We start from the raw sequence: 12,997 nt of genomic DNA, 5'->3' as shown, positions 1-12,997 counted from the left end.
ATCACTTTCATGAAAATTAGAACATGTTATGTTTTTTGTGCTCTAATTTGGGGCAATGAGACTTGTTTTGTTGGGATTTTGGTCTTTGTATTGCATGGTGTATTGGAAAAAATTGCATTTATATATGTAAGTGACATGTTGAGACACATGGACTAGTCAAATAGTCAAAGAATTATAATTAGTCAAGAGGCACGACCAGCAATAGAAATGAGCAAAGGGAAAGGAAGAAGCACAGAAGGACATTCGAAGGATTCAGCGCCCGTACCTATTTAAGTCATTTATCAAAAGGAATGGATCTGACCATAATAAAGAGTGCAGATACGGAATTCGACAGGCATTAAATACTGGATACGTTAGAGAATTTGAATTGATTACAATGATTGTAACTTAGCATTCAATGTCTTTAATTATTCATAATAGCCTCATTATGATTTGGAGAACTTTCGCCCTTTCCGGCTCTTCTCCTCCATGCTTCAGACAGTTATACGATTCCAGAAGATGATCCAGAATTGGGTCAATCACGTTTATTAGAAGTCGACAATAGAGTGGTTGTACCAGCAAAAAGTTACCTTAGGACCGTTATAGTTACGGCCGCCGTTCACCGGGGCTTCGGTCGCCGGCTCCCCTGTCATCAGGTCACCAACTTCCTTGACCTTCCGCATATCTTCAAGATACCTATAAAAGGGAGGTATCTGGTCACTTGTAAACACAAGATACGATTGGAATATACTTTGATTCACTTGTTTTCTCCTGATTACATTCTGGTTACCCCAAATGACTTTTTCTACATATTCTTTTGATTATCAGTAACCCGCGTTCTTCTAAATTCTAGTTTTGACTAAAATTCTATTTTTTGGTTAAACAAATTGGTTACGTTACCGGGAATCTGATAATCTATTTTCTTTTCACTTGACCTTCCTTGTTGCATCAATTATGTCTAATAACAATGATAACACTCCAGGAAACCAAGAGAACCAACAAATTCAGGGAGGCCCACAAAATATTAACATTCAAGTTCCTACTCCACAGGACTCTCCACGACAATCTCGTGAGGGTACTCCTGATGGATCTCAAATAAACGAGTTTGCTCAATTTGAAAATGCTGAAGCTGTTGATGAAGCTTTGCAGAAATTAATTACTGCTCAGGTCAACAAAGCTATTGAGGCGCTTGTTAACCAGTTACTTGTTGCAACACCCACACCTACTCCAAATAATAACACTATAGAAAACCCTCGTTCTGGGCTTGTTAACTCAGGCAGCGGTGGAACTCCCAGTAAACCGCAGGAGAGATAACCGGGTAATGTAATTAATTCTGATTTACAAAATTTAGTACTAACCTTGCAGAAACAGCTCAAGGAGCAAAGTGAACGCATAGAGAAGATACCTGGGGTGCCGCCCATAATCAAGGGGTAGACATGGATAGATATTCGCAACAACCCTGGAAGCCAAGTGCTGCCCCACTCCTAATTCCAAAAAAGTTCAAAATGCCTAATATTCCAAAGTATGATGGAACAACAGACCCACGAGACCACGTGACTGCATTCACAACGGGCGTAAAAGGCAATGATTTGACTAAGCAGGAGATTGAATCGATATTAGTCAAGAAATTTGGTGAAACACTCACCAAAGGAGCACTAACATGGTATTCCCTTTTACTTGAAAATTCTATAAATTCTTTTGCTGAGCTTGCAGATTCTTTCATCAAAGCACACTCGGGAGCCCAAAAAGTGGAAAAAAAAATGGAGGATATTTTTAAAATCAAGCAAGGAGATTCAGAATTGCTTAGAGAATTCGTGGACAGATTTCAACGTGAAAGTATGACATTGTCGTGTGTACCTGATAACTGGGCAGCTATAGCTTTTACAAGCAATTTGAATGAAAAAATCTCGGAAGCTATGAGGAGACTCAAGGAAAGCCTTCGAGAATTCCCAGCTACAACGTGGAATGATGTTTATAATAGGTATAGCACGAAGTTGAGGATTGAGGAAGATACTGTTCCACGATCTCAAAAAGAAGAAAGTATACGTTCAAGACGTGCAGAGACCGAAAAAAGATCCGGTAAAAATAGGTACGAGCCCTATATGGGACCTACGGGAAAAGACTCACGGTCAAAACATGATAATCAAAGGAACGATCACAGATCAAGAAATAGAGAATCAGAGTCTCCATCAAGATTTAGGAACGAGCGAAACAACTATGAGTCACGTGATGCTGATAGAAATTTAAAAGCGAGATTCGGAGGTTACAACTTCAACGTCAGCACCTCCGAGCTCGTAGTTGTTTTGAAAAGCATGGGAGATAAGGTTCGATGGCCAAAGGAAATGAGATCGAATCCAAACAGGCGCAACCCTGACCATTGGTGCGAGTTTCATAATGACCACGGGCATAAAACAGCATATTGTAGATTTTTACAAAGTGAAGTTGATCATTTATTAAAACAAGGATATCTTACTGAGTTGTTCAGTGAGAAAGGCAAGCAAGCTTACATGAAGAACATGCAGGAGCCTCCAAAACCACCTTCTCCCAAGATTACTGTTAACGTTATAAGTAAGGGTGAAGACATCAATGGTGTGTCATATACTGCAGCTAACAAAACTTCCAAAGTAACTATTACCCAAGGGAAATGGGTGCGACATGTTTTATAAGAAGGCAATATTACATTCAATGATGCAGATACAAATGGCGTATTAATCCCTCATAACGATGCACTGGTAATATCTTTAATTGTGCATGATACTAATGTGAAACGAGTTTTGATTGATCCAGGTAGTTCCGTGAACATTATTTTGCTAAGAGTGCTACGTGAGATGCAAGCTGAAGATAGAGTAATACCAAAGGCGCATACTCTATCTGGATTTGATAATTCCAGTGTCATCACGAAAGGAGAGGTAGCACTCACCATTTTTGCTGAAGGGGTCGTCAAAGATACAAAGTTCCAGGTAGTAGACATGGAGATGGTTTACAACATGATTCTGAGGAGACCATGGATCCATGAAATGGATGCTGTTCCTTCAACCTTGCATCAAGTTATCAAATTTCCATCGCCATGGGGAATCTGTCAAATTCACGGAGATCAACATACATCCAGGGCTATTAACTCCGTTGCAGATACAAGCACGAGAAGTGAAGGCAAATAGCAATCACAAAAGGCAGTTAAGGACATCACAACATAAACCTTAACTGAACAAGCGCGAACAGATGTAGACTCAAGGCCTGATACCATTCAAGAACCAAAAGAGAATGAAAATATCAAAACAATGATAGAGGAATTAAAACCTGTCGTGTTATTCGCTCAATGGCCTGATAAAAAAGTCTATGTCGGAGCTAATCTTGACCAAGGAATGAAAGGTAAGTTAATTGAATTTTTAAAACTAACATGGACAACTTTGCTTGGTCCCACTCCGACATGACAGGAATACCACCGGAGCTGACGACTCATAAACTAAATGAAGATCCGCCATATCCTTCTGTGAAGCAAAAGAAAAGAAAGCAGAGAACTTTCAAGAATCAGGTGATTCAAGAAGAAGTCCAAAAATTGCTAAAAATTGGTTCCATTTGAGAGGTAAAGTATCCTAACTGGTTAGCCAATACTGTTGTGGTTCCAAATAAAAATGGTAAGTGGCGGGTTTGTGTAGATTATACAAATCTTAACAAAGCCTGCCGTAAAGATTCTTTTCCACTACCACACAAAGATCAATTGATTGATGCAACTGCAGGTCACAAATTATTAAGTTTTTTAGATGCATATTCAGGTTATAATCAGATTAAAATGGATCTGGGAGATGAAGAAAAAACTTCATTCATAACAGACAGGGGGACTTACTGTTATAAAGTAATGCCCTTTGGTCTAAAGAATGCAGGTGCAACGTATTAGAGGTTAGTTACCAAAATGTTTTAGGAATATTTAGGAAAGACTATGGAGGTATATATAGATTATATGCTTGTTAAAACTCAGTACTCAAAATCACATATCACACTTATCTGACACATTTTCAATTTTGCGCAAATTTAATATGAAGTTAAATCCCGAAAATGTGCATTTGGCGTTGCATCAGGCAAGTTTTTGGGTTTTCTTATTTCTAACCGTGGAATTGAAGTAAATCCTGCACAGATTAAAGCCATTGAGGAAATCCATAACATACTTTCAAACAAGAAAGAAGTTCAAAGATTAACAGGGAGAATTGCGGCCTTGGGAAGATTCATCTCTAAATCATCAGAGAAGTGCTTTAAATTCTTCTCAGCCCTTAAGAAGCAGGATCATTTTGAATGGAATGAGGAATGTCAACAAACACTTAGGTATTTGAAAATGTACTTATCAAATCCACCTTTGTTGGCAAAACCAAAGGCTGGGGAAAAGCTACTCCTCTACCTTGCTATTTCGGAAGTGGCGGTAAGTGTTGTTTTGGTCCGAGAAGAGAAAGGTAAACAATCACCTATCTATTACGTAAGTAAATCTTTGTTAGATGCAGAGACGAGGTATCCTCAGTTAGAAAAACTTGCACTTGCGTTAATCATGGCATCTAGAAAGTTAAGACCTTACTTTCAGTGTCATCCTATCATTATGGCAACAACCTACCCTTTACGTAACATATTACATAAGCATGAGCTATCGGGTAGGTTAGCTAAGTGGGCAATAAAGTTAAGTGAATACGAAATTGTATACCAACCTAGAACTGCTATAAAATCACAAGTATTAGCTGATTTCGTGGCTGATTTTACTCAGGGAATACAGTTAGAAGCAGAAAAAGAATTACAGGTGTTCAATGGAGCTAACCCAGGAACTTGGACTTTATTCATTGATGGCTCATCTAATGTGAGAAGAGCAGGTTTGGGGGTCGTATTGGTACCACCTACGGGTGAAACCATTCGGCAAGCTATTAAATGTCATTCCACAACTAACAATGAGGCAGAATATGAGGCTATGATTGCATGTTTAGAACTGGAACGGGAACTTGGCATAAATCAGATTATAATCAAGAGTGATTCACAACTCGTAGTTAATCAAATGTTGGGGACTTATACAGCCAGGGAAGCAAGGATGCAACAGTACTTGGAAAAGGTACGGGAATTGATAAAACAATTTCAAGATTGGAAAGTTAGACAAATACCCAGGGACGAAAATCTTGAAGCAGACGCCCTAGCTAATCTCGCATCTGCGGCCGACGTGGCAAACGGTGCAAATGCCTCAGTGATACATTTATTTCATTTAGTTCTTGATTCTGATGTGAATGAGGTAAATATTAATAACTTAACAAGGGATTGGAGGAACGAAATTGTTGCTTTTTTGCAGTATGGAATCGTCCCTGATGACAAGAAAAAGGCTTATGCGCTTCGAAGATAGGCCGCTCGGTACTTCTTAAAACAAGGCAATCTATATCATAAAATGTTCGGTGGTCCCTTAGCAAGATGCCTTGGACCTTCGCAAACAAAGTATGTAATGAGAGAAATATACGAGCGTCATTGCGGGAATCACGCAGGTGAAAGATCACTAGTAAGAACCTTAATTAGGGCAGGTTATTACTAGCCTAAAATGGAAGAGGAGGCAGAAAGTTTTGTGGCCAAATGTGATAAATGCCAGAGGTATGGTAACAATATGCATAGACCTGCGGAATTATTACATCCGGTAATTGCGCCATGACCATTTATGAAATGGGGAATGGATATCGTAGGTCCATTACCGCAAGCAAAAGGATAGGTAAAGTTTTTGCTTGTTCTCATTGATTATTTTACTAAATGGGTAGAGGAAGGTGCATTCAAACAGGTGCGAGAAAAGGAAGTCAGAGACTTTATTTGGTGGAATATCATATGTCGATTTGGCGTACCAAAGGAGATCGTATGTGATAATGGTCCTCAGTTTATTGGAGCTCAGATCAGGGAATTTTTTCAAAGCTAGCAAATTAAAAGGATTACGTCAACACCCTATGATCCGGTGGGTAATGGACATGCAGAATCAACGAACAAGGTCATTATCAACAATTTAAAGAAACGACTAGAGGAATCAAAAGGAAACTGGCCTGAAGTGTTACCTGGAGTTTTATGGGCATATCGCACAACTGCAAGAACAAGTACAAGAGAAACACCGTTCTCATTGGTTTATGGAGTTGAGGCTTTAATTCTAGTTGAGATAGGGGAAACAAGTACACGGTTCACACAGCCGACACAAGAATCTAATGACGAGGAGATGCGGGTCAACCTAAATTTACTCGAGGGGCGGAGAGAAGCTGCTTTAATAAGAATGACATCACAAAAGCAAGTCATAGAACGATACTACAATAGAAAAGCACGCCTCCGGTTCTTCAAAATTGGGGACTTCGTGCTTAAAAAGGTTTTTCAGTCTACAAAGGTAGCTAACACAGGGAAATTAAGTCCAACATGGGAAGGACCCTACAAAGTGCGTAATGTTGCAGGAAAGGGAGCATATGAACTGGAAATAATGGATGGCAAGATACTACCTTCGCATTGGAATGCTATTCATTTAAAGAGATACTATTTCTAAGGAAACCCCACGGTCATGTATAACCATTTTAAATTTCATTTTTGAATTGTTAAAATTTTACTAACGATTTTAGATGATAGGCAAAACGCTAACCCGTACTAAATGATGAATCATGACCTGTAAGGCACATGGAGTAACCTAAAATTCCTGGCCTAAGGTTACAATTATTCTGATAGAAATGCAAACGGGTTATGCAGCCTTCATCTATAATCGTCCCTCCGAGTCCCGTATATTTTTCCTTTTCAGGAAAAGGACCAAATGAGAGAAATTATCAAGTGCTCGAGGCTTCATACTTCAACACTCAAACACTTGGGGGACTACATAATATACACGGACATATGTATAAAGAAGGCAAAGAAGATTAAGGAAAAATCAAGCCTGAAAGAGTCAAGTGCAGAGTAAAAGTCATAAAGCCACGAGCTAAGGCCAAAGAAAAACCTCACTATAGTTAGGGTACAAGCTATGTACTAAAACGGGTTATAAGGAAAAACCCCGTGTCTATTATTCTTCTCTTAAATCCGTTACAAGAAAAACAGTTACGAGAAAGTTATAGATATAATTCAAATACATGTAAAGTTTTATTCGAAACTAGACAAGGTTCAAAAATAAAAACTTGTCAAAGTTATTTCAGAGAAACATGTGTATTCCTATTTCTTTTATCGTATGATAACACCATTATGAAGTTGAGACGTCTTCTTCATTAAGTGTCGGAATATAAAAGGGCCCTCTTTTATAAAACTCATGTTTAAATAAATCATGAGGTTAACAGAAGCATTTTCGGAAAATAAAAATGCAAATTATTCTATAAGTCCTTAAAAATAAAGGCGAGAATAAAGCAAACAGAAGTTTAAGATAATAACATGAAAAACTTCTTAATATGTAAAAAAAATCTAAGACTAAGTTCGAACTTAGTCATAAAACTACGAAATTGTTTAGATTGCCCCATAAAAAGACTTGGGGACTGGCGTTTCCAAAATCAACTCTCAAATGAAGCTAAGGGTTTGATTACAATTTTCCAAAATCAAAACAAAAACAAAATCATTTGAATGATTAAAACCGGTCACTGAGAAGTTTGTAGTATCGAGGCAGGAACGTCAATAGCAGCGGGCTCAATTTGGGCAGGTGCATCAGCAGGCGCGGTTTCAACTTGGCTTGCAGCAACAGGCTCAATCGGGCTTAAAATAGTCGGGATACCCGTATCAGCTTCAACATTCATGAGAGCTTCAGCCACGAGAACTTCATCCACGGGAGAAGGGAAGTCCTGAGTTTGTTGAGCCTTTTCAATGGTTTCGTTGATTTTAGCTAACTCCAACTCCAAGTTGAAGTTTTCTTGACCAGCTTCAAGTAGGGTATCACGACGGGAATTCAAAAATGCCCAACTTGCCTCAACAACAGATTTTTCTTCAAGGATATCATAATCCTTTTCCCAAACAGTGATCTCATTTTTTAGCTCTTCATTTTCAGCCAAGGCGGAGCTGTGGGAAGATTGAAGAGAGGCGTGGGAGCATTTTAAAGCACGCACCTTATCAGCAGAGATTCTGAGGTCCTCTTGTGCTTGAGTCAAATTTTGCACAAGCTCCCCAGCGTAAACTTCCTTTTGGTTTAAAAGAGCCTTTAATTCTCTGATCTCTTCACTAGCTTTAGATAGCTGCTCTGAGAAGGAGGACTCGAGACGCTCTTTTTCTTTTTCTGCTTGGTTTGAAGAGGCTTTTGTAACCGCCAATTCTGAAGTTAAAGCCCGTACTCGCTGCTCTAAGGTATTCTTGCTCTCTTGTAAGTTCTCTATATCAAGTTGTGCACTCTCAAATTGCCCCTTCCAATTGATTGCTTCCAATTGAGAGTTGCGTGCTGTCTTCTCCAAAGGGGCAATTCTTTTCATCAATTCTGTGCCGATAAGATTGTCCTAAAAAAAAGAAATAAGAATCCCAAAGATGAAAAATTCTGCAAAGTAAAAAAGGGAGAGAAGAAAAATACCTTCAGAGTGGCATGCACGATATCATTCATTAAAGTCAGGGAACTGTAGCTCTCTAGCTTTGCTTTTTCAATTGGGCCAATAAGAGGTTCCAGCCATACATCCGCCTGACCTGACTTTCTCAAAAGGCTGCTCTTAGTAGGAACTTCAATAATTACCCGCCTCATAGCGACACTTCTACTTGAAGAGCCCGTTTCAGTATGATGAACGATAGGAGGGGGAATAGTCAAAGGAGGAGCCGAGGAAGAGGTAAGAGCAGCAGAAGAAGGAATGGAAATAGATGGGGCTGGTAAAGAAGGAATCACAGGCACGGGTAATGAAAAAGATGATAAAGGTACTTTGTCTAAAACAGGGCCGACATCTTCACGACCAAATCCAAAGACGAAAAGTTGGTCAATAGACTCACGAGTATCGTGGGGAGTGATGTCATCATCAGGAATTATTATTGGGGTTTCAATAGGTTCGGTAAGAGAAACCGAAACTTCAGCTTCGTCATCGGAAACGATGCGTCTCCTAACTTGTGGCCTCGTTACCAGGGAACTCTCATTTTCCTCTTTTTCAGAATTTTCCTCTTCAGCAGCCTTCCTTTTCGCAGAAGAGGAATCCAAGACTATTTCTCAGGCTCTCTCTAAAGAGATACGGGTTCCCGATGGAGTACGGGTTCCCAAAGAGACACGAGAGGCTGCAACTGCTTCAGTAGTAACCCCTCGAATAGCAAATCCTGACAAAAAGAAGGATAAAAGTTAAAACAATAAAGGAGAATATAGGCACGAAAAGAACAAAATGTGAACTCTTACCATGAGTCTTTACCTTCCAACCAAAGCGGTTAGAAAGTGTTTTCCAAGATTTACCATCCGTTGGTGCGATCTTCAGCAATTTATCTACCCAACCACGGAAATTGGGAACATCCCCACAACTCCCATGGTTGCTAAAAAAGGGGAGGGGGGTAAAATTAGAAAAGCTCATAAACTTGAAAGAAGAAGGTACGAGAGGGATAAAAGACCTACGTGCAAAATTTCACTTCTCAGGGAAGGGAACATTATCTTTACCCACTAAACCAACAGTGGGGGCAGCAACAAATCGGGCATACCAGCCACGATCCTTGTCATCTTCGGGGCTCACCAAAACCCTCTTACTCCTGGCTACTAGTGTAAAAACACCAAAAAGCCTGGGTGAGTAAAGATGAATCAAGTGAGGGAAAGTAAAAGGAGCTTCAGCTTTAGTGGCTAAATGCCTTAAACAGGAAACAACCCTCCATATGATTGGGCCAATTTGACCCAAGCAGACATTGAAAAAACGGCAAAATTCAAGAATGACTGGGTCGATTGCTGGTCTAAACCCTAAAGTAAAAGGGTAAGTGTAAACAAAAGAGAACCCAGTTAAATAGGAAGTAATTCTCTGATTCGGATTAGGGATAATAATGGGGAAATCATTTCTCCAATGACAGTCCTTACGTCACATGAGTCAAAACCTCTGTAATTTGAGTGGGGTAAGCATCGACATGATCTAATGCAGAAACCTGGTTTCTAAGAGATTCCCTGTCATGGTAAAAAGACAATTCTGAAGGGACTATCTCATCTACTAAAGATTCGCGTAAAGGTTCAGAATGATCTTTACCCCTAGAATAAGATTTGTGAGAAAGGGAACCTCTGGTTCTAGAGGAAGGACCAGAACCAGAAGAAGGCATAGACGAACCACCTCGAGTAGATCCTAAACTACGAAGTTTACCTCCCTTTCTGTGCCTAACATGGGCATTGGGGAAGGAGTCAGTAATGGAAACTCTCTCAGGGTTAGGGCTTGGAGAAGACATATCAAAGAATAATGATTTAAGGAATAAGTAAGCAGAGATTTGGAGAAATAAGTGTTCAATAAGCTTTATGTGATAAAAGACAAGGGAAAGTTATATCTATACCGATAAGCAACCGCTAAAGGTAAAAGTGTGGAGGTGGAAAAACCATAATTATGATAACTGGCACTTCATTAATAGTGGAACCGTAAAAACCTTGAAAAAGGCTGCAAAAACTGCAGAGCCAATGGAAAATCGATACATGTACGGAATATTAAATGGAAGTGACAATTGAAGCGTCAATTTTGTCATAGCATTAATGGTGACAAAAATTCTCGTTTTAATGAAATCCACTTCCTAAATATTCAATTAATGAATAAATGGAAAGTGGGGGGACTATCTGTATTGGGAAAAATTGCATTTATATATGTAAGTGACATGTTGAGACACGTGAACTAGTCAAATAGTCAAAGAATTATAATTAGTCAAGAGGCACGGGTAGCAATAGAAACGAGCAAAGGCAAAGAAAGAAGCACGGGAGGACATTCGAAGGATTCAGCGCCCGTACCTATTTAAGTCATTTATCAAAAGGAATGGATCTGACCATAATAAAAAGCGCAGATACGGAATTCGACAGGCATTAAATACTGGATACGTTAGAGAATTTGTATTGATTACAATGATTGTAACATAGCATTCAATGTCTTTAATTATTCATAATAGCCTCATTATGATTTGGGGAAAATGCATATCTTCAAGATACCTATAAAAGGGAGGTATCTGGTCACTTGTAAACACAAGATACGATTGGAATATACTTTGATTCACTTGTTTTTCTCCTGATTACATTCTGGTTACCCCAAATTACTTTCTTCTACATATTCTTTTGATTATTAGTAACCCGCGTTCTTCTAAATTCTAGCTTTGACTAAAATTCTATTTTTTGGTTAAACACATGGTTGATTCAATTGTAACATCTTTAGGCTAATTGTGTTATTGCATTGCTTAATTATTATTTTGTATCAATGAATATTGTTGCACATATGGAATATCAGTTCACCTTTACTTCCGTTGTCTATTTAGTTTAGCTACAAATACAGTAACATCAATTGTCATTTTTTCTTTTGTTCTCTTTTTGGTAATATATAGTGAAGAGAGATGACATGAATTGAATTGAATTCCTGTTTTATATTTCATCTCCCGTAATTGTAGTGATGTAGTAGTAGCTTACAAAATTGGGGAAGGCATTGCTTGGTACAAACTGTTTGCATATGTGATCCTCATCAGTATGGGCTTAGTTTGGTGAATCCACAAATGCTTAGTATGGTGAATTTTGTTGGTTTTGAAAAGTTATTATGTCGTACGAGCATAAATGATTTCACAGAGAATTGGGCCAGGTGAAATATTTTCTGTCGAGCCCACTCAAAAAAAAGGTTCGTAGGCCGAACTTCTTCCAATACTAATAGTTTGTTAATTCCAAAAGTTAAAACACGTGGCCTCCAACAAATATCCATAACTTGTGTGACTTCTCAATAATCTCAAAAATAAGGAAAAAATTCAAATGTGCTAGTATGATTTATTCACATATTAATAAATAAATTATCGTGATTACGTACACGTAGCGTGACATAGTTACAATACCAAAAAATTCGAAGTATGCGTTCACGCAACTTCGACTAAACTTTCTTAATAGATTTCTTTTTCCTCCATGCTCGGCAAGTCTATCTCGCCAAGGCGCATCGTATTGCTCCTCCTTATAATTAGAAAGTGGTTCATTCGAGCAAGAATAGAAATGTCACTTGTCAGAATTTACAGACTTCAATATTTAATTTTCTTTGACTAACACATATAATTGATCCTATTGATTTTTAGTTATAGTAATTAATCCAAGACTGAGATCTACCATGGCATAAAAGTGTTGGGAGGAATGCTTTATAATAAAGCGTAATTAATTGTGGACACATACGCGTGACACAATTTTTGACGCGCCAAACAAAAAGAGTATACGTACGCGTAACTAATTTCTTTCATTACGAACAAATCAAGTGATTAAAAGTGGTAAAAATATAAATGCACATAGGTCCTAAAAATGAGTAGTTAAATAATTTAAGCCAAGTATAAATCGCTAAGAGACCGTGCTAGAACCACGGAACCCAGGAATTCCTAACACCTTCTCCCGAGTTAACAGAATTCCTTATCTAGAATTTCTGGTTCGCAGACTTTTAAAATAAAGTCGAAACTTCCTCGATTTGGGATTTAAAATAAACCGGTGACTTGGGACACCAAATAAATTATCCCAAGTGGCGACTCTGAAAATAAATAAATTAATTCCATCTCGAATAATGTCACTTTAATTGGAAAAACTCCTATATACCTTCGGGTGTGTAAAAAGGAGGCGTGACAGTCACCATCAAGAACAAGTATCCATTGCCTCATATCGATGATTTGTTTGACCAGTTGCAGGGTGCTAGGGTGTTCTCTAAGATCGACTTGAGGTCAGAGTATCATCAGTTGAAGATTCGGGACTCAGATGTTTCGAAGACTGCATTCCGGATTACATATGGCCATTATGAGTTTTTGGCGATGTCCTTTGGCTTGACTAATGCCCCAAAAACATTTATGAACTTGATGAACAGGGTGTTCAGGCCTTATATTGATTTTTTTGACATCGTTTTCATTGACGACATCTTGATTTACTCACGTAGCCTAGGGGAGCACGAGCAGCATTTGAGAGTAGTGCTTC

Source organism: Nicotiana tabacum, chromosome 7 (genome assembly GCF_000715075.1).
Source record: "Nicotiana tabacum cultivar K326 chromosome 7, ASM71507v2, whole genome shotgun sequence".
NCBI lineage: Eukaryota > Viridiplantae > Streptophyta > Magnoliopsida > Solanales > Solanaceae > Nicotiana > Nicotiana tabacum.
Note: the sequence above shows the minus strand (reverse complement) of the source record.